This window comes from Pithys albifrons, chromosome 6 (genome assembly GCF_047495875.1).
Source record: "Pithys albifrons albifrons isolate INPA30051 chromosome 6, PitAlb_v1, whole genome shotgun sequence".
Taxonomy (NCBI): Eukaryota; Metazoa; Chordata; class Aves; order Passeriformes; family Thamnophilidae; genus Pithys; species Pithys albifrons.
The window spans coordinates 8,472,199-8,494,488 of record NC_092463.1 but is presented as its reverse complement, the minus strand read 5'-3'; the positions used below and the strand labels follow the sequence as shown (position 1 = coordinate 8,494,488).

At 46.3% G+C, this 22,290-nt stretch overlaps 1 pseudogene; it reads left to right on the top strand.

Annotated features, from left to right (window-relative positions):
* Positions 1-5,039: 5,039 nt before the first annotated feature.
* On the top strand, positions 5,040-7,501 carry LOC139673087 (inositol 1,4,5-trisphosphate receptor-interacting protein-like 1; annotated as a pseudogene).
* Positions 7,502-22,290: the final 14,789 nt, after the last annotated feature.

Below are 22,290 nucleotides of genomic sequence, written 5' to 3'. Positions count from 1 at the left end.
GTGCTGTGACTCTCACACTCACAGGCACTCTCAGACAGGTGATGGTCACAACAATGGCCAGCCTGGGGCAGCAACCACAACCCCTGTGGCTCTCCCCATCCACTGCCCCTGGGAAACTCACTCAGATGTCTGCCACAGCCATGGAGAGACTAAGCAAAGGTGTTGTTAAAATTTTAGTCAGTGCTTTCAATGCCTTTTTTCCGTTTTCAACCAAAGTCTCTCCTGGTTTCCAGGTGCCTTGGTAGCTGTGGCCAGGAAGAGGCAGTGGGCAGTGAAGGGCAGTGGACGAAGATGTGACTGGGTCCATTGTCTGAGGGACACAGAGGTGGACTGGAGCTCACATGGATGGGAAGGACAAGATTGTGTTCCCAGCTAGGCATGATGTGTTTTTTTTACCTGATAAAACAAAAGGGAATGTAAGAGATAATTCTGTGCAAGCCAAGAAATGGATAAAATAATAAAAAAAGGGAAATAGAAGAGAAAATCTCTTGAAAGCAAGGCAAGCTTTCATTCTTAAGAAAATTTTTGCAAATGAATCAGCAATGATTTTAACTTTTTCACTCTAGTTTATAAATATATCTATCTATCTGTATCTTCATGGATGTGTGTGTGTGCCTATGTCAAATCTCCCAGCCCAAGCCTGGTATGCTGACCATTTGATTGAACCTGTGAGGAACATTATACAGACCTACAGACCCAGGAATGACAAGGATTTTACAATGGGCATATACACACACAGGACCCTGAAGCCTAATAAGGAAACTCTTTACCATTTGTTTAAAGACTACATAATTTATGTTTTTCATCATCTCACAGATGAGAGAAGGTTGTTTACTTTGATTTGTTGATGCAGCAATTTCAAACATACTGTATGGTATGTGGAAAAACCCCACACCTTATTGATCATGGTGTATCCAACCCAAAAGCCATGGCATGTAAAGAAGGAAACTGAGTGTAAAGGGTAGAGAGTGCAGGATTCTCCATCATATTATACACCAGAAGCCTTTATGTGATGTTTGTGATTGAAAACACCTTGCATGACAGGAAAATTAAAAAGAAAGATTAAAAATGCCAGATTTGAGATGTGCCTCGGGGGCAGAAGGAGGAAGAGGTACCCACAGAGTCACCCCAGACTGCACAGTTCCCATAAGCTGTGGGTCGAGGTATGAGCTCTTTGGGGGCAGGCAGTTGTGGAACCAGAGGAATAACAGTGAGGCAAATCCACAGAAAATGTGCAGTGATGAATTGTTTGCTCTTAACATAAGCAGGTTCATAAACCAATCTGATCCCTGAAGCTTGATAGAGACCAGAGACCAGAAAGCACATTTTCAGCTGCAGAGCTGGCAGAAATTCTACCTGGGATCCTGACCCAGGTATAGCATTACATGGTGCTTCAAGCAGGTTTGATTGTCCTCACTAGGTTACCCAGTGCTGTCACGTGCAGTGAGGCTCTCAGAGCTAAAATAAACTTTGATTTTGTCGTAACAGGTAGAGTGCTGTGTCTTCAGTGTGCACAGTCTGTCTGATGGTGCTTTGGGAGTGCAGGGTGCTCTTTGGGATGCCAAGCCAAAGGCCCATCAGGTGTGGGGCTGAGCAAGGTCCATCACCGCTACCTGCAGCCCAGAGCAGGGCAACCTGGACAAGCCCCTGGGATGGTGGGATGGGGCTCTCCCTCCAGCTGCCTCATCTCCAGGGAAGCCTGGCCTGAAGGTCCCCCATTGGTTGCAGGGCAGGTGTAGCAGTGATGCCATGGGTACCATGCCAAAGCTGGGGTGGCCCTATGATTTTCCTCTGTGCAGATCTCATCACCCCATCCTGCCCTCAGCCCCTGCAGCGAGGAGCTGAAAGCCCCTCCCTTTGCTCCGGTATCCTCACATCTCCTCGTTTTCATTTGCAGTACACAAGCACGCTGAGGATCATAAGTGGGGAGAGCAGACCCTCAATTCTTCAAACTTTTTACAAGAAAAGAGTGCACTTTGCCTAATATGGGCTGCTCCCTGGGCTCTTTGCTTACATCTATAATTTTAAACAGAAGGAGTGGGTTTTGCTGGTGGCTTTTATTCCCTCCTTTTTCCCATTTGTTTTACTGCAAGGAAGATGTAGCCACATAATTTTACTTCTTTGTGCAAAGGGTTTGCATTCAGACATCAGATGAGAAGTAACAATTTAAGTTTGATAAAACTTTTTCATATACCTGATAATCAAAGGGTAGGTGTACAGTGAAAATCCAGATTCTGCCCTCAGTTTCTGAGCCAGATTGAAGTGGACAAACCAAACTAAAAATCTAATTCAAACATCTAGTTTTGTTTACAGCAACAACTTTTTTTTTTTATCCTCAATGGTCTTAACATAAATTGTTACTCTTTTCTTTTTTTGTTTGGGCTTTTTTGTTTTTATTTTTTTTTTGGTAATGCTCATCTTTTATGTTTACATCCTAATGCAGCTGGGAATTTATTGACAGTATCTCTTATCTGAACTTCCTGCACTGTGCCAAACATTTACTGAAGCATTTTGTTGAGACTGAAAAAGTAATTCTATCTTGCAGGGACTCTTCCTTGTCCTGTAGCTTAACTTTTTATTAGAGGTCATGGAATCAAGATATCAAGCCACAAAGTGGCTAATGGCTAGAGCAGACTAAGAAAATCCTCGCCTTATCTCTTCCTGCCCTTTTCCAACCAAGATATTTTTTGACAAAATGAAGTTTTAGCTGCAATGAAGAATTTCAGCTTTGCTCAGGAAAACCTGTGGGTTTTTATACAGAATATGAATAGAGAAAGGCTTTTTATTGTAAAATTTACAGTTTCTGCCAGCAAAATGTCTCAGCAGACATGTTTCAACTGCATTGACTAATAGCAGTGTGCCTCTGATCCTATCTATTAGTAAGATATATTCCAGACAGAACTTGAAATTAAGTAGACAGCTATTAATACAATATAGTTTCAGCTTGTGAATTTTTATGTTCAGATGATTCCATCTGGATTTTCTTTGTTCATGCAGTAATCCTTATTTCCCTCTTCGGGACATGGACTTGGTTTACCTTTAGTGTTCATTTTGCACTGAAGTTGCCAAATGTGAACAGCATAAACATGCAAATGCTTTTCAGCATCTTATCCCTCTGTTACTTTGGTTTTCACTGGAGTGGTACTCTGGCTGTGACCTGCTGTTATGATAAACAGTAACAGCTAAAGGAGCATCAGGGAGTGTGAGGGAGGGGACGCCACCACCGTGCTGTCTCTTTCGGAGTCTTTGAAGGCCTGAAGGTGATGCCTGCATGGATGAGCATGGTGAACCCAGGTACCAGAGTGTTACAGGGTGGTGTGACAACCAGCTCAGATGCAGTGGCCCAGCCCCTTCACATCTCTGGGCTCAATAGCTTCAGCCACACTGAGTTTCAGCCAAACCAACCCTTCCCACTCCTCCCTTCTAATAACTTGCTCCATCCTTTTGGCCATGCCTCCAGCATGGAGTCTGATGAGGACAACATCAGAGATCAGAGTTGGTTGTGGGGAAAATAGAAGTTTTCTTTTCTCCATCCTTGTGCTGTATTCCAGCTGGATCACTTTCCCAAGCTGGTGCATGGAACCTGCATGGGCAGGTATGTGGCAGGAGGGTTTTTCCCTGGTGCTGGCATGGGATGAGGTGTGGAGAGATGGAGGGATGCTAAGACCAGCCATACTATTAAACAAGACCCCCTCACCCCCACATTTTGGCCCAGGTGGCTGGAGCAGCCTCTGGTGAAATGGAGCCCAAATGCCTCCAACAGGCTCTTGATTAGGCCATTATGTTTGTGACTAATTTCTTAAATATCTACTTTCCTTCTTATGTTCTCAAGAGCCTCCCGCCCTGCTGTTGACTCACACGTGAGCAGGTGCTGCTGGCAGAGCCAGCACATGCCGGTCCCTCCACCCCTGCCTCCATACCAACCTCCAGCACTGCTCCTCTGGTATCCCCCATTCCCAGCACTGGGGATGGGTTCCACCTAGACCTGTCTTGCTGCTGGTGGAGTCAGGGAAACGATGCCATGACATAGTGCACAACATTCATAGACCCATCTAGCTTGGGAAAAAAAAAGCAATTTTGCTGCTTGCTTTACTTTTTGATGAGGAAGAAAAGGGTTCTCAGTGCACAAGGTGGGTTCTGGAATAAGAAAAAGAAACATTTTCCCTTCAGAAACTGTCTCATAATTTCTGCGATGCATCCATGTTTCAGAAATCTCCATTTTCAGTGCTGAGTACTGCATAGAGCAGGTGATGTGATTAGGGCAGGACAGTGAACAAGCTGGTCAGCTGCACAGTGGGGATGAGAACTGGGTTTAACTGCAGCTGTTACACCACTGACAAATGAACCTGCCCTCATCACCAAGTTAGTCTTTCTTAGGGGAATGACAGGGGGGGCCAAACTCACATGATGTTGTAATGAAATAATCTCCAGAGCACTTGCTCAAAAATTGCAGATCCAGCATTGCCTGAGAATAAAATAATCCAGCAGCCTAAGGCCTGTGGGTACACATCACCATGTCCCAAGAAAAGGCATGGACACCAGAGCCAAACTTTGCTTTGTGTTTACCAAAACATCAAGAAGGAAGGCAGTTAAAGGAAGGAATTGCATTTCTTTGAGTCAGGCATGAAAGGAGATTTGTGTTGCGGTGCTGCTACAGAATGCGTCCTCTGTCTTCCGGCAAAGCCCTGTCATGATTAAGGCACAATTTGGGTTGTTGTGGGCTGTGGTAGAGGAGAGAAGACACTTGTGTGTCAAATGTCCTTTTGCATAGAGGTTCCCTTGGTGGCCCATAAGTCACATCCTGGTGCAGCAGCTCAATCCATCTGGAGAAGGCAAGGAAGGGTTGTGCAAGCAGTGAACATTGCCCAGACAGCTTCCCAATTGCTCTGCATAAATGCTGGGTTTGGCCAACTAGGACCAAAATGGCAGAATCCAACTTTTCTGGGATCTACAGCTGCTCCTTTGCTCCCGCAAGCCATTTGTCAGCCTTGCTCTGCCCTCTCTGCTGCTGAAGACTCAAGGTGGTGTCAGCATGGGCCATGAAAACAAGGTGTCTGTCCCTGCAGCAGCAAAAAACATCATCTCAGAGCTCTGTAGCAAGGAGAGAAAGGGCAGCAGTTGCTTCTCTGCAAGGACCTCACACCACATTATTAACGTCTGGTGGCAAGAAAAACATCACTGGGAAACACTTCCCTCTGCAGCGCAGGGGCAGGGTTGAGCTCTGCATCGACGTTGTGCTGAGCCAGCCAGTGGATCTATACAATTTCCAGACCCCTTCCTTGCTTGTCCGTAGCTTGGGAGAGCAGATGCAGCACCACTGAGCTCATTCCTGCTTTTTCTTCCATATTAGGCAGACCCCTAAGTGTCGTGCCCTTCACAGAGCTAACATGATCTCCAGATAGCAGCAGATGGCACTCGACGGCTTGTGTTGTGTCCGCAACTCCTTATACGTGTTTCACCCTTCTCTGGGCTTCAATTCCCTCCCCCAACATTGTGCCCCATTACATCATCTCTTGGGGGTGCAACCACTGGAGCATGTTCTTTCTTCTGTTTAAAGATATTCAAGTGCCACCAGTGGATGTGCGCCCCTAAGGAGCTGGTACCACTTGGATTGAGCTACTGATGCTGTGGAAACACGTTCCCCAGAGAGGTGGCAGAGATGTCTCTTTGCCTTCACCAGTGGCCGGCCTGTGACTTGTATCAAACTTGGGGCCTTGTATCAAAGGCCCCAAGAGTACTCCCATAAATAGAGAAGTCAGCACCAAGAGAACTGACCCCATCTCACAGGAGGAGATTTCAAGGAGTGTCATGTCACCCAGTTTTATATTTGCCAGGGGTTTGGGGGTGGGGGGCTTCTGTCTGCTTTGTAAAGGGGGCCCACTCCAGAGAGGTGGGTCTGCATTTTGTGGGTGTTGCAGCTTTGGTTGCCCAGGGCCATTATGAGTCGCTGAGCTAGGATGGGGATGAAGGGGCAGGGCTGGCCCAATGATGTGAATAATGAAGCTGGAAATGAAGAAGGTGTCCATATTGATGCAAATGAAGAACACAACGATGTAAAGGAAGTAAAATAAGGCAATTAGGTTGCAAATGATGCAGAAGCAAATGGTGATGTGAATGGGGAGGAAGACAACCATGACAATGAAAATGAAGAAGGCAGCAAAATTGACACAAATCAAGAAGACAATGATGGAAATGAAGGAAAAGAAGGCAATAAAGTTACAAATGATGCAAAAGTAAGCAGTGATGTGAATGTGGAGGAAGTAAAGAATGATGGTGGAAATGAAGAAGGCAGTAACATTGCAAATGAAGGAGACAATAATGTTGGAAATGGAGGAAAAGAAGGCAATGAGGACGCAAAGGAAGAAGTAAATGACAATGCAAATGTGCAGGAAGACAATGCTGTTGGAAATGAAGAAGGGAAATAAGACCCACATAAAGACAAGGACCATGGTGTTGAAAGTAAGTTTGGAAGGCTCTTACAGGAGCACATACAGTGGCCTCTTCTGGACCTGGACAGAGCTTGTGTGATGATCTGTGACCTGATGTGCCTTTGGACACCACTTGCCAAACTGTTTCTACCTGGTGGCACAACAAGCCATTGGGGTGGAAGTGCATTTGAAGGTTGGAGTCCCCGTGAGGAGGGTGTTGTGTACTATGTGGTTGTACCCCTTAGTCCCACCCTGGGGCATGCCTTCCACTTGGAGCTGCACACTGCAGAAAAGAAGATGCTATGGAAGAGCCCACCCTCCTACACACCCTCTGCTCCTGCCTAGATGTGGAGAAAACTGCCCACTGGTTCTACTGACTGGTGAAAGCAGACTGGTTGTTTTTGCCTCAGTCCTGCCACTGACATTTAATGTTGTTGCCCTCCAGCTGCTCCTGCAAATTCCACCTGACCAAAGGCAAGGAAAGCTTCCTGGTTGAGATGCTGTTTGGGGTGCAGCAAGGTGACTCAGACATCTTTCGGAGCAGCAGCCTACAGAGGTCCACTTCATCCAAAACACAACATGGTGGAGACATAAGCTGTGGCTAAGGCAGAGCTCTTAAGGCACATCGCCAGGCTGGCCTTCCATGACAGCTAGCACTGCAAATACCTGAGATCCTCAACCACAGCCTGGTGGGTGTAGGCTTTCCCACTTATACCTTGAAGACTTTTCTGATGCACCTCCTGAACCCCACACCCCTGTCACAGTGGCACAGGAGGGATTTCCCGCAGCAGCTGGTGGATATCTTGGAGTACCTGAGCTGCTCCCTGGAGAAGAAATGCCTCAACAACTTTATCATAGGCAACAAGAGACTTCATATGGAGATAATCCTGTCCCCAAAATTCCACATGGTTGAGGCATCCAACCTCTTCCAGCACTTGGTGCACAATCCAGAAGCTCTCACAGGAGCCATTCAGGAGTACACTGGCCTGAGACATTGGCTCAAACAACTTCTGCTTGCCACCATTGACAGTGGTCCTTACACACAGAGCTGTGCTTGTGGGACTCACATCTGAGGATAGACACTGTAGATATTAATGGTTGTTAATATGTAAGTAGTTAATACATAAGTAGTTAATACGTAGTTAATGCATTGATCCCCAGTAATCCTGAACCTGCTTCCCTGTTGTTTCAATAAAACATACTGTTACAGAATATGGATTGTGCAAGTTTTTGTTGTACTTCACCAGACCTATAGCATTGAATAGGTTCTAATCAGAAATTAAACCTGTTTGCACCCAGCTCGTCTTATCTCAGAGGACAAGCTGGAACTCAAGGAAATTTCTGCTAAATTTTTGTACCTTTAATGCATCAGACACCCTACACTCTCTCAAGGAATCTGGTGCCACCTTAGTGGGCATGCTGGATACAGAGAAGGGGCTGCTGTATCAGCAGTGGGATTTGCTGCTGCATCTTTCCTCCATAGCAAAAGCAGACTCTGGGCAGTCAGAGCCAATGCAACTGAGGAGGTCATGGAGAATGACTTGAATGTAGATGCTGTGCAAGAAGAAATAAGTAGAAATTTGGGAGGGCGTTCAGACATTTTATGGTTTCCCTCTCCTTCACATGCTGCCTTTGCAGCCAAGGCAAGAAGGTGTACACTTAGCTCATAAAAATAAACAGTGTTCTTAGCTGCATTCCTGGATGTAATGTTTGCAGATCTGATTTTCACTTGTGCCACTCCGGCAAGCATTAGTTGGCTCAAATACTAAATATTTACATAGTGTGTGTCACGTGCAGACTCTGAGGAGGGAAAGCATCATCACTCCCACTTACAGGGGAGTTAAGTGACTTTTTCATGACTGCTCTGGAAAGACCCTAGCAGGACCTAAAATCCATCAGGGCCCTGGGGCACAGGTCTGCTCTCTTTCTCTGGGACTCTAGGAGACATCCCTTTGGGAAAAGGTGTTCCTTGACAGGGGAAAAGGAGCAATAGGGAATTCAGCACAGGCAATTAGACAAAGTTTTGGGTGCCCCTGGAAAAAATCAGGCTGCTGTGTACACTGCAATGGCATCACTGAGACCAGGCGGCTGGACCTCATACACAGCTTAATTTCACGCAGGAGATGATGCCAGAGACTTTAAAGAAGCAGCTGTACCCTAATTCCAAAAATCACCCAGCCTTCTGAGAAAACTCATCTCTTCCAGCCTGCACACCAAACAAATTGTTGTTCTTTCTATTGACAAGCTATAAATTATCCCCTTGTAACAGGGAACAGCAGCCAGAGGAGCTGTGCTCAGGCCAGCTAGCAGGCGTTTTGTTTTAGCAAGGAAGGGCAAAACCATTGCATTTAAGGGAGATGCCTCCCAGTTTACCCAGGTTGCTGCCCAGTAACCTGCTGGCTTCTATAAGTTCCTACAGAAAAGGTCGCATAGATGGCTTGGGAATAATGCATTCCCCTTGCTCAGAGGGTGTCAGGCGGATGGAGCTGAAAGTCCCTCAGGACTGGTTGTCTCCTACATGTTTATTTTATTCAGTGGTATCATGTCAGTGTGTCTGCCTAAATATAGCTTCTGTGAAGAGCATTTCTAAGTTTCCTGTTACAGTTTCACTCGCAGTTACCTTACAGTAAATGGAGGAAAATCAATGTAATCTCCATTACATGCTGCCTCTAAATGTGCCCTGCTGGAAATTCTGCCTGGATTGATTCTCCTCTCATGTAAACTGCCCATCCTCTCTGCCTCTCTCGCTCTCTATCCCTCCTTTTTTGTTGGAATAAACTACAATTTTATCATTTAAAACCCCCTCACTCTCCTTTGTCTGATGTGCCCTACAGATAAGGCTTTCACAGGAACTGACAGTGCAGAAACCATGGAGTCCCTGGACAGAGTTGCAACTGCAAAGTCGGGATTAATTGACTCTGTGGCATTTGAACATGACAATTCCAGCAGCTTTGACAGAGTAAATTGAGCAGAAGGGTCAAATTCAAGGTAATCTCTGAATGGCAAACATAAGCCTAGAGATTGCTTCCTTTGTCTTTTACAGACAAGGCGATCCTACAAGTAGCAAGAAAATTATTGATTTAACATTTATTCCCTTTGCTGTGGAGTTTAAATACAGGTCTTTGACCCATCCCACTGACTTCCAGTAAAATGTATTCACAGATACACAGAAAAACTACTCTTATCAAATCCCTGCAGTGTCAGTGTCAGCCGGTCACCAGTAAACAATCACAGCTATAAAATGATCCAGCAGATGTTATGCTGGAGATGAGTAGTCTGAAATAGAAAGTCTAAAAATACATCTCCAGGGCCAAATCACACCCTCTTTTTTTATGCCACGCTCTGCCATTTTTGGTCCACAATTGGCACTTTGGTTACAAATGTAGGTAGTCCCATAGACACCAGCACATGCTGGGATGAGGCAGGACAGGGGGATGTTTTCCTGTGGGACCCTGCCTGCAGTGACCACACAGAGCATAGCCATTATCCTAAACAGGTTCATTGGAGATTTAGTATTATTGTTATTATTATTATTATTATTATTATTATTATTATTATTATTTACCCCTTAAATATCATCGTAATCCAACATCAGGGCTTTTACTGATGCAAACAGACCCTCAGAAATGATCCACACTGATACATATTTTTAAAAACTTAGACCCGAAGTAGGATTTAGTTCTCAGTGGGGTTGTGTTGGTATGTGCAAAAACCAAAGCATGAAAGCCTCAGCTGCTGCAGGAAAGTGGAGTGGGGTTATGGTAGAGACAGATCAAGTCACAGCAGGGGATGACACCACTGAATGCCTAAGGCAAGACTGGGGCTGGGGCTGGGTGTCCTGCACTCCTATCATGGGTCCCCAGTCCCTCAGTCCAGCAGGGATGTTTCATCAGGAGATTTTGTTTTTATCTTGCATCCACATCCCTAGACTCTGAGCCAAAAGGAAAGAACAGATCCCTCAGGGGCTACGCAGCTGCTTTACATTATAGTATCTATCAAAGGCTGGAGATAAATTCAGGGTTGTTTTGTGCTTTTTTGAAAGGAGGGACCTAGAAGATGTGTCAGCAACATCCTCTCTGCAGAGAAGGATCCTACAGACAGGAGGACCCCAAAGATGCACCCCACAGACCTGCCACCATCAGATCATTGGGAGCTTGTTTCTACAAGTGAGGAGCAGATGACACCAGTAATTTTGGCCTGCGGTTGTACTATCTCAGGCTCTGATCCTATCAGACCTCATGAGCCAAACAAGACAAGGCCACAGCAGCAGCTGGCTGGGAGATTTCCAGGAAAAAGAAGCAAGCAAGCAGTCTTTTCAAATCTGACTCTCTATTCAGTTCAGGGCCCCTGCAAAGAGACTGGGATATGAGGCAGAATGGGGCATTAAAGCCTCACATCCAAGGTCAATTCAAAGACCCAGTCCCATCCCCACTTTGTGATGTGGCCTGGGCAGGGGGTAGTATTTCCCAACTCTCCTGTGCTGTTGATAGTATTTCTTTGGCTGTTTAAACATTGTATCTTCAGCTTTGGCCACCATCAAATGGAGATGGATGGACACAACACAATACCTGAGCAGAAATGAAACTTACACAGCCAGAAAGGGGGGATGGGATCAGAGGAAGGTGGAGAAGCAGGAAAGCTCCTGGGAGAGAATAATGTTTGGCTCTCACCTCTGAAGACAAGTGACCAGCTACCTACATAACAAACAGCCATGCCAGAGAAACCCTGGCAGCTTCTATCAGTGCCAGCCTCTACGACAGGAAGGATGATCCAGAGGACACAGACAACACAGGGGGTGTCCCAGTGCCCAGGGATGAGTCTGGCTGCCCTTCCAGTCTGCTTAGGTGTGCAATGAGCCTGACCCACCAGGCACACTGGTCCATGCCAGTGCAGCACAGCCATCAGCTGTGAATCCTTGGGGCAGATGCCCTGTACCAGCTCACACTTAGCACGCTGGTAAGACTGAGCTGAAAGAATCTCTTGATACTCTTTCTTACTGGCTACTGAGTCTGATTGCTGCCTCTATTGCCTGCTCCTGGATGGTCAGAGAAGAGCACTTCCTGCTCATCCCACCTGCACAAAGTACTGGGCAAACCCTGCCATGCCATACTCCTGTTTGCTGCTCCCTGGGTCGCCTGCACTCCCTGGAGCCATTTAAATCTCCCTCAGATGCTCCTGGCACCGCCCTCTCCTTGCTTTTTGGCTGCTGAGAGCTGCCGGATCCTGACGAATCTGGAGTTGCTGCTCACGTGTCCCCAAGTTCAGGAACCCTCTCGTACAGCTCGGTCTCACCCTGTCTCGATGACTGAGATTGTCACTGTTGCTCCTCCCAGTCTGTCATGGTGCAAAGACAACTCCCACATCCCCAGTGAGGTGGGGATGAGACTGAATGAGATGAGGGCCAGAAACTTAGCAGCTGTCTACAGGCATTGCTCCAGAAAGTGCTGATTACTCATGTCAGAGCTTGAATAGACAATTCAGTGTGATAACAGCATCCCCCCACCCCATTCTCCATTGCCTTTGCCACATGGTGAACATGCTTGTGGCCAGTCCAGTTTCAGAGACTGAACCATGGGATGCCACCTCCCTGTGGCAATTGTAGGAGCTCCCAAATACACAGAGGTGGCTTTGTAATGGAAACCAAATGAGATGTCTTCTAAAACACGGTGTCTGGAAAGATCTTGGATGAGTCTCAGGACAGGCAATGGCCCTTCAATGCTGCCTGGTACAGGCTTTACATGAGCTCTCCCTGCCCAAAGGACAGTGGGCTTTGGCTGTCTGCATCTCCCATTCAGCACCTTCTCGAGCTGTTAGCTAGGATGCTCATATTCCTCTATAAAAGAAAATAATAAAACCAGAACAAGTGTTAAGGGATGTCCAGCCTGTGTTTATTTGCATCTGAAGTGGCTCATGCATCTTTAACTTTTCACAGATTAGTTCTTGCTCCCCGTGTTGTGGGGTTTTTTTTCAATTTTACAGAGACTTGAAGCTGAACTCATTTACACTAGAAAGAATGTTTCTTGCTTCAGCTTCCCGACATGGCTTAAAATCAATAACATTAAAGTTTATTTTAAACACTTTAGTTTATCAAAGCAATTTTCTCAGCATTCCAGCCTGCTGTCAGTTTTTTCACTGCTATTTGCAATGCATTAGGTGTAGTGAAAGAGTGTTTCACAATCCCATCTGCTTTCAGACACCTTTCTAGCAAACCCTGCAATGAGGATATACTTCACTTGATGACCTTGGTCAAAAACAAACACAGGCCCCAAGGTGCAGCATGTGCAAAGGGGTTGATATAATCACAGGTTTTGTTATAAAAGAGGTTTTATGTGTCACTTTCTTGCCAAAGCTGTCTGGCCTTGTGCACACCCAGCAGCATCCCTGCTGCTGGCCAGGGAGCTCTTCCTTTGTCTCATTTGGAAATCCTGAAATACAATTTATGGTTTTAAATAAATCTCATAGCCTGGCAAAGTTCTGTGCCTGTGAGCTGATGTTTGTAAATTCCCCCTGCCGTTACCTCATCAGCTGAATAAACACATGTGCAATGTTGTTTAACAGCAGAACTTAAAAAGGATGATCAGCTATTTTTGTGAGTGAGAAGCATTTGGAGGATTCAAGGTAGGAGAATAGATTTGCCACAGATGACACACCTCTGCAGGTAGGTCCCTTCATGAGGGGGGCAGTTGGGTTTTCCATGCATGGAGTCCTTATGTGCTGCAGACCTGCCCGACTGGTGCAGAGTAATGTTTAAGCAGCTGAACCAGAGCAGCTGCAGACTCAGCTGCTTCTATGGAGCATCAAGCCATACATGGGTCAGGTTTTGAAATTTCCCCCCTTTTCGGAAAACCAGATCACCTCTTGGGTGCTGGCAGTGGTATTAAGTCTAATTTTAGGCTCTTGGCTGCAGTGAGCATCCCTGTAAATGCTCAGTTTGTCTGCCAGGCTTCTGTAGGCTGGAGTGGAAATTTGCATCAGGGAGGCTTTACTGTCTGAAGTCCAAGCAGGAATAAGGAAAAAAGACACAGGAAGACCATCTGGATGGAACAATCTTTGAGAGGGCAACACAAGCAGTAGAGAAAGAATTAGTTATTTTGGTTTTCAGCACAGTTTTAGCACCAAATTTATGACTTTTCCCATCTTTCCACCCTTCTCATATCGGTTGCTGGTGCCACTGCATTGACTGTCCCCTGGAGCCCCTGGAGAGATCCATGCTCAGAACCAGTTACATGCAGAAACAAAACTGGACCAGAAAGTAGCGGTGAGCAGCATGAGATGCCATTGGTTCTGTTGTCCCATCTCACATCTGCTGCACATTGGGAAGGAGATGAGGACTGCAGAAAACTTGTCGATTTGTGGGAGGAGGTTGGAGCAGGAAGGGATGGTGGAGGCTTAGAGGAAGGAGAGGACGTGGTTCCACATACATAACTGATACTCTGAGGTGACCCCAGGGTTATCTGAGGATTCAGATTAGCTAAGTCCTTGTTTGAAAGGACAGGTCTTCTGCAGTGGTGTGAGTTATCTGAGATGCAGGCTATATGCATGAAAATACAATACTTGGAGCTCCTCAATTCAAAGCACTGTGATGTGATAGTGAGATACATATTATAGGGTCTTAAATCATGTCTACAGTACTGATTACGAATTCACATAGTCCTGTCTCAGCATGTACCAGTATCAGAGTCAGACCTGGAAAAGATTCCTTGAGGATGGACTATTCAAGTGCTCCAAATTCCTGCTCAGTCTCTGGGAGAGGATACTTCATTTTCCAAGCCTTTCAGCTTGCAGAAAGCCTGTGCCACTTGCAGAGAAGATCCTGCAGATACGTGGGGTACAGCAGTTACATCTAGCCACTGCCATCCTCCTCACACAGAATTACATATACAGGTCAACTGGCAGAGAGTCAAATCCTGCCCTTACAAAAACTTGTGGATTGACTTGCATAGGTCAGAGTTTTGGCAGCCACATTCCTGTTCAACCTCCTACCTTTTTAAATTGTTCATTAGAACTTAAAATTCAGCTGAACAGACCAGCCAGGCACTAGTCAGAGAAATGCATTTTCCAGTTTCTGAAGGAACAAGGATGTTTTCCATGTCCCTTTGTCCTGGGTCTCTTGTGCCCATTTACCAGTCAGGATCTCTATAGCTAACTACAGCACTAACTGCCCTCCAGCTGTTTATTCCACATGTCACAGGGAACATCTGGACCACTCCTGCATTTGCTCTCAGTCAGGGTCTTGTGCATTTTCAGGGATTCTGGAGGATGAGCCTGCAACGGAGCTACCTGGTATGAAAGGGTGGGCTGGTTTGCAGGGTAGCTTTTTTTTTAATACTGTCTTTATATTTAAATGGCAATATCAAATTTTTTGCCATAAGTTCTGGTCTAATATGTCATATCCAAGGGTCAGATCTTTGAGGCAACCACTCTGCCAGAGGATCCAGAGACAGCAGGTAAGGAAGGTGCTGTAGGTATATGAAGAGAAGTTAAACATCCATCCCGACCCCTCCCCTGTGTACACCAAAGCAGACCCCTGAGCAGGGATTGCTTTCAGAAGCTATGTTTTCCAGGACATATTTCTAAAGGCAAGAAAAGCACTCAAATCTAAAGACTGTGCCTTAAGGGCAAAAACTTTTCATCACCTCAAGCCTCTTTGAAAAAACTTTAAATATGTGAGACTCAGTGCTGGTAATGATGCTTTTTTAAAATGAGCCTTCCTTAAAGAAGCCCCAGTTAGTGTGCTGAAGGTGACTTTAGATAGGGGAGACAATTAGTTTGCAACCCACAGCTGTGAATATCAAACGCTGGGAAAAACTTCTTGTTTTACTCAACTCTGCAACTCTGCAGAGGAAATAATGGTCATGCATTGCTGGGGTAGCCTCAAGCCAGAGCTGCTGATAAGCAGCAACACTAGGAAGGCAGACAACATCTTGAGGAGCCCTAGGGCAAGACCTTATGGGGAGCAGCCACCAACAGATGCTGAAGACACTTTCCTGACTGGAAAAAGGTCCTGTGGGGAGCTCAGAGACAGGTATGGCTCTGGAGGGAGGGAAGAGTAGTTTCTCTGCACATTTCCATCCTCATGTCCTTTTTCTGGTAGGCTCTGTGGTCAGAAGTCCTGCAAACCCTGTGAGTGCTCCTTTTCCTCAACAGCAAATCTGGATGTCAGTGTTGACAGTTCCTAGTAAGCTGGACACATTGCTCCCAGAGCTGTGCCAAAACAATTAAGGCAAAGAAAAGTCATTCTATCTTCCTGTGTAATGTAAGTCAACAGAGACCTTTTCTGGCAACAACAGAGCTATATTTATTTGCATCCAACCTAGTTTGGCCCCAAGGTGGCAAATAAAACCATGTAATTTCTGTTAGTGAGGAACTGAAAATTCTGCTTTGCTTTCACAGATCTCTTGAAGTGGGGATGCCTCATGTTTCCAAGAAAATTGATGAAAACTGAAAGGATTAAACCACAGTCCTTAATCATCACAATGTGGGACACTTGGGCTTCTTTAGGGGGTGGCAGAAAAATGTTACAGTTGGAGAAGATCAGAAATGTGACCATAGTTGCTAAGATCACATACTTGCTGCAGTCAAAGATGTGGGGGCAAGCCTGCACCAGGCTCAGGCCATGTGGCCATGTCTGTGCTGGGCTTGTGGGATCCACCAGCCCCATGGTTGCCCCAGCCTGGGCACCTCCATCCTGCAGGAGCCACCCTGAAGTAGTGTTCACTATGACACTGTGAGAGTGACAAGGCACTGGCACAGGTTGACCACAGAAGCTGTAGGTGGATATGCCAACCCTGGAATTGTTCAAGGCCAGGTTGGATAGGACTTAGAGAAACCTGCTCTACTGGAAGGTGTCCCTGCCCATGGCAGGGGGGTTGGAACTAATTGACTGTAAAAGTCCTTTCTGATGCAAACCATTCTAGGATTCTATGATGATATGAGGATGGAGGAAAGGTTTTCATGGAGGATATTTATAGAGTAGTGATCCTTTCTGAGGCCCTCAGGGGTGGGGTGTGCTTTGTGCTGTGGCACAAGTCCATGTCCTCTTGAGCACTCCAGGGTGATGAAGACAGAGAGTTCTGTGCCTCCAAGAGCTTTCCTCCCATCCCTGCTTGAGCAGACCTGATCCTTTGGGATTCTGCATCTTCTTTTGTAATGATTTCCATCAGTGCTGAAAAGCAGCTTTTCAATTAATTCAGTGTAAAAACATCCCCTTAGATGGGTACCAACACACAGCTTACTGTGGAGAACACCTTCCTGAAAAAGAGCCTTGGTTTAACTGCGCAGCAGTGAAGCTCCCACTGATGGCTGTGAGCAAAATTAAGAGCTATTGGCTTGTGCATCTATAATTAGACTGAGCAGAAGGCAAAATATTCCATTATGACAACTTCAGAGTTGAAAGAAGTAGGTCTGAGCAGATGTTGATTTGCAGGATAAACAAATTAATTCAATTCAATTTAGCCCCCCTCTACTGTTATAGTCCTTTGTTCCTCAATTTAAATTGTCAAATACAGCACTCATGCTGTATGCATGACAAAAACCACATGCCGGGATAGACACATAAATCTGAAAATAGAAAATATATCCAGTATCCTTTAGGTCTGCTGTCTTTCTCTATTGTCCCTTAACCTTCAGGATCTTGGCTGTTAATCCAGAGCTGGTGTCCCACAAAGACATACTTGATTTACAAATCTTTCACAGCTTGACAATGAAATTATTGCCTTTGATGCAGGGACCTGTAAGAGCACAGGGCTGCATTGGGTTGGACTAAATAAGCAGACCGAACCTCTCAGTCTGCAGGTTTTCAGGTGAAAACAATGTTGCTTGTAAAAGGCTGTTTCATGGCTTGATGCTGGGAGGGCATCAGACTGACCTGCACACACAGGTCTGGGCGCTGAGTCTCTCCCTGCACATCCATCTGTTACTCCCTGGGATGGCACAGTCCTTTGTGCTGGGTCTTTTCTTGACACTCTGGAAAGTTCAAAACCATAAAGGGTGTTAATGCAAAGCACTTGAAAATAAGCTCGGTTGAAAACACACACACAAACAAACAAACAAATGCGGGATCTCTCCTGAAGCTGAATGCTGTATCTGAAAACTTTAGTTTAAAGGGCTTGACTTCCTTCAGGGGTCTTAGAGAGGTCTGTGGTTTCTCTGACTTCCAAGTTTAGACTGAGACATAATTCATCCCTTTTAATAATTGAAAGGCATTGAGTCTTCTTAGTCTAGAGGAACAGATAAGCAGCTTTCTGGGTACTCGAACTCAGGCCGGTTTTGTAAGGGGCATTAGTGCAATAGTCTTTCTGTGCTTAATAATATGTTTTGCAGCCTAACAGGAATATCAGTGCACACACAGGCTTAGAAGAATTGTCTAATATTTTTATTGTTGGGCATTTATGTTTCTTTAAATGGTAATGCCAAACTGTTGTAAGATAAGACAGCATTATAAGCTGAGATGCACAATCTTTGTTGTGAGTATGTGAATACACTAAACAGCAACAGCTGAATGGTGTCATTTGGGAAAGAAGAAGTGAGCACATTCAGTAAGTCAGTGCTAGATGCCATGGCAGAGTGTACATGGATGGATCAAAGAAATGAGTAGAAAGGAAACTGGGATCCCAGCCTTCCTGCTACAACACAGTTCCTGAAATCCTGATTTATTTTTGCTGACTCTGATTCACATGTTGGACTTATGTACACAAATGCTGAAAATTACTGAAATTTTAGAAGAATTCATTTGATCTAGTGTCTGTGATCAGTATACAAATGGCTGGTGGGTGAGTTGAGCACTGCATCAGTTTAATGACCTGGAATGATGTTAATTGAGCTGCTCTGTATCAGATGCTGTTACATGGGATCTAACACCTCTGAGAGACACAAAGGGGCAGGCACACTTCCTTGTGCCTCAGAAGGACTCAGCTGGCCCAAAACTGGTTAAAGGGAAGGAAATAGTTAGTTTCCAACCTGCACAGATGGCTCCTGTTCAAACTCCTCTGTCTCATCCCTGTGGCTTAGCCTGGTGTTAACAGCAGAGCTTGTGCTGCTTTGCTGGTTCAACGAGAGGGGCTGCAAAATGGCCCAAGCTCCCTTTGATTGCTGTTCTGTAGAAAAGTACTTAGTTTTTGTTCTGAACAACGAATAGGATGGGTATTTGCAGTGGAGGATGGCTGTAGTGGTCAGGCATGTTGCACAAGGCACCAGACTACTGCCCTGACAGCCTTGTGGGCTCTTCCCAAGCACTGAAGGCCTCCTCATGCTGGAATCTTTGCTGGAGGTGGGTTCTGAGCCCCATGAAACATTTAGAGTGGTCCCACCTGGCTCCAGACTCCCCTCCCAGACCTTCCTGCTTCCACTGGCTTAGCAATCTCTCCTTTTCTTGAAAAAAACCCAAAACCAAACCTAAATTCTTATTCCACGAAAAATATCTAAATATAGTACCTGAAGAAAAAAGTTCCTCGTTTTTGTATCAAGAGTAAGTGCTCAGTGTTAATTCTGCACTGCTGTATGCACATTCTGGATGTGCTTTATGAAGCCAGTGAGGCAAAACCAGCCCTGGGAGCACCAGCCTTGCAATGCTGAACTGCCATGCTCAGCTCCAACCCACAAGACCCTCTCTCACCTTGTCCAGAAACAGGGCCTTACAGAACAACACGTTTTATGAGAAAACAACTTCACTACATAAAATGAGTAATTTTGTTTACTGTTAACCTAGTTGTATTTCGTGTTTCCATCTCCCCTCTCTCTTTGTAGGCTGGGTTGGGTGCTCAGGTGCAGATGGGAGACGAAATGCTGGGAGAAATATATCACCCTGCAAGTGGCAGAACTTGTGGTCTGGCTCTGTGGGATGTTCCTATTGTGACTCTGTGGGCTTGCCCTCTCTAGTAGCATTATTAATCCCATCCTGCAGCAACTAACCCATCCAAGAGGTGGAGTTGCTGGGATGGGCAGTAGCTGGAGTCCCTGAACTTGCAGGCAGGCTGCGTAAGTCTTGTTTCTCTGGAAAAGCAGCTAAAAATAGCTGGAGGAGTGGGGGGAGAGATGAGCCACAGGCTGCATGCTCCAAGTGCCAGGTTTGTTTTATATTGCAGCAGTGCTGGGACTTGATCCCAGGACGTGCACAGTGCCTGGGAACCAGGGCTGGGGATGGGAGGGGCAGACACAAGCCAGACAGTACAGCTGGGCTGGGGCCACATGAGATGTCCTGTGCTCTGCTCCACTTCCCTCAGAGCCACACACCTCTCTGGATGCCCACCCAGGTCCTGTGGAATCCCCGACCACAGTTCGGGGGGTTGCTCCAGACAATCATTAGGTCTGAGGAGGTAATGAGGAGGATCAAGGTTGTCTCAGTTTCTTTATCTCCTGTAAGAAGGTTTGCACTATAGGATGATACCTTACTCCACAGCAGCCCGGTCAAGTGGAAATCAACACTAGCTAAGTAAATGCTGATGATCCTGCTTAGAGACTTGAATTAAAAGGTTTGCCAATCAACCTTGATTGACAGAAAAAGGACAGGGCATTAGGATCAGTCATGCTGCTTTAGAAGGCAAGACCTCCACTTCAATCTTTTTGTTTCCCAATTTATCAAACTAGTAACAGATCTGTACCATTAATAGCAGAATATTTACACAACGCTTTTGCCAGTAAGAAAAACAAATCTACGTATTAGAGTCCATCTAGGAGCTAAATCCTGTACCAGAGAGAGCTGTCGCTCTGCTGCGATCAATAAGCCCATTGGCCTTCACTCAGTGCCTTGGCTCTGAGAGAGCCCCTGAAATCAGATCTGATTATTGTGATGTATTGGTGTGATTTTGCCTGTGCTTGTCTGAGAGGCTGGGATCAGATTGCATGGAAGAGCAATAAAAGAAAGAAAAAACAGAAGTAAAATAAAATATCCTGAACAAAGACATTAGAGGTAAAAGAAAACCATTTGGGAAAATGAAGCTGGCAGCATGACCAGGAAGATGCAACAGACGAGAACATTGGGTACAGAGCTCGTACCTGTCTTGGCTGTCTCCTGTGCCTTGCTCTGGCTCTGGGCAGCCCATAAACTGCACAGCATGATGCTGCTGCTGCAGCTGGGACAGTCTCCATGCTTCCAAAATCAGCTGGTTGGGGATGCAAAGGGTCAAGGGAGGGCCAGTGTGAGGCTGTGCAATTTTTATACACACCCTGCACCAGCCTAACCCTGTTCCTTTTTTGTCCTGGGAGCCTGTTGCAAACCCTGCTCCCTGCTCTTTACAGATATTGCATAAATATCAGACAAAAGTATTGGAGGCAGAGGTTGCTCATTCCAGCAAATGGGGTTTTCTGAAGCACTTCCATGACTAAGCACAAACCTTGAATGTGATCTCAGCTGCTTTGCCCTGATGTTTGCCTCCCAACAACACTGACCACGATAGGAGGAGATGGCACAGATCCTGATATCAGTCCTAAAGACCCAGGAGACATGTTGTGGATGTCCCCAGCCCTCTTCTATGGCCTCTGGAAGGTCCCAGCTCCGGTGATTTCATTTAGTCCCCCCAGGCCAGGGGCTCCCCTGTGCTGTTGACACCCTGCTAACCTGCCATAGCAGGAACAACTGGGCTGCAGACCTGCCCTGGGGCTCTGCACATGATTGATAGCAGGACTGAGCGGAGGGGCTGGCAGAGTGGATTAGCAGCTGATGAATTGCTGTAACTCAAGCCTTTGCATCTCTGCTGCACCACCAGCTCCGGGGTCAGCAACACTTGGGCTGTGCTACAAACCTAGCCGGGCCAGCGAGCTTCCATTGGAAGTCTGCTGAAGCTGGAAATCTGTGGAGTGGCAAACCCCAAGTTCTGTCTCTGGGGAGACCCAAGAGGAGTGCTCAAGTCCTCACAAAGCCCCTTGCTTTCACAATGAATAGAAAAGAGGCGCTGGAGATAGCATGGCGTGGGCTTGCAATACCTCTGGTTTTGTTTTTCTGATCTTATTGCAAAAGGAGGACTCTGAAACCCCAAAGTGGGAGCAGGGGGAGCCTGAAGGACCAAACGAAGGAGGTTACAAAAGGAGTGGAGTGGGTTATCGGTGCAACTGCATTCCTGTGGGGCTGGGTGGGCTGGCAGCCGGGGCCCCTTCCACAAACCCCAGGGACCTGTTTGCACAGTGCCTGCTGTTTGTCCCAAGAACATTTCTTAAATTGTTTCTAGCACTCTCAAGCACATGATTATGCCTTGTCCAGTTATTTTAGCAATTGCTGCAGGAGCAAGTTTTACCCAAACACCCCATCCCCACAAGCCAGGGCAGGGCTGCTGGAGGGACCCACATGATGGGCAGGACTTGAGTGTATGTTTTATTCAACACCACCTCCATTGGCCAGGCGCATTGGAAACTCAATGAGTGACTCTGGTCCCAAACCCCATCCTCATCCCCAGCCTCACAGGAACAGCCAGAGCAGCTGCAGCTCCATAAGGGACCAACAGGCTGGAGCACAGCGATTCTCATGGCCCCAGCTCTGCCTTGCAGCTCCTGGGTAGGCTTTGGAGGTGGTGGCTGGGCTATGCAACTCACAGGGCACTGAACCCAGCTGTGCCTTTCATCACCTGTTGAGGACTTTGGAAAGGGCTGGGTATGGGGCCAGTTCTGTGCCAAACACCCCATAGCACTGGGTCAGGGCTCATCAAACATGTTTCCATTGCGCCTAGAGCCAGGTGGGATGTTGTCCTCCTATGCTTATTGTCAGAAGTACTGATGAACTGCTCTTTTTTTTCCACAAGCACCTCTCCACATGTCCAAAGGAACAGGCTCAAATTCAGGCTGTGTTTACAGTGTAGTGGACATGCACTCAGATGGCATTGTTTGGAGGGGTCAGGCTCTCCATATGCCCCCCCACATACATACACACTGCTCA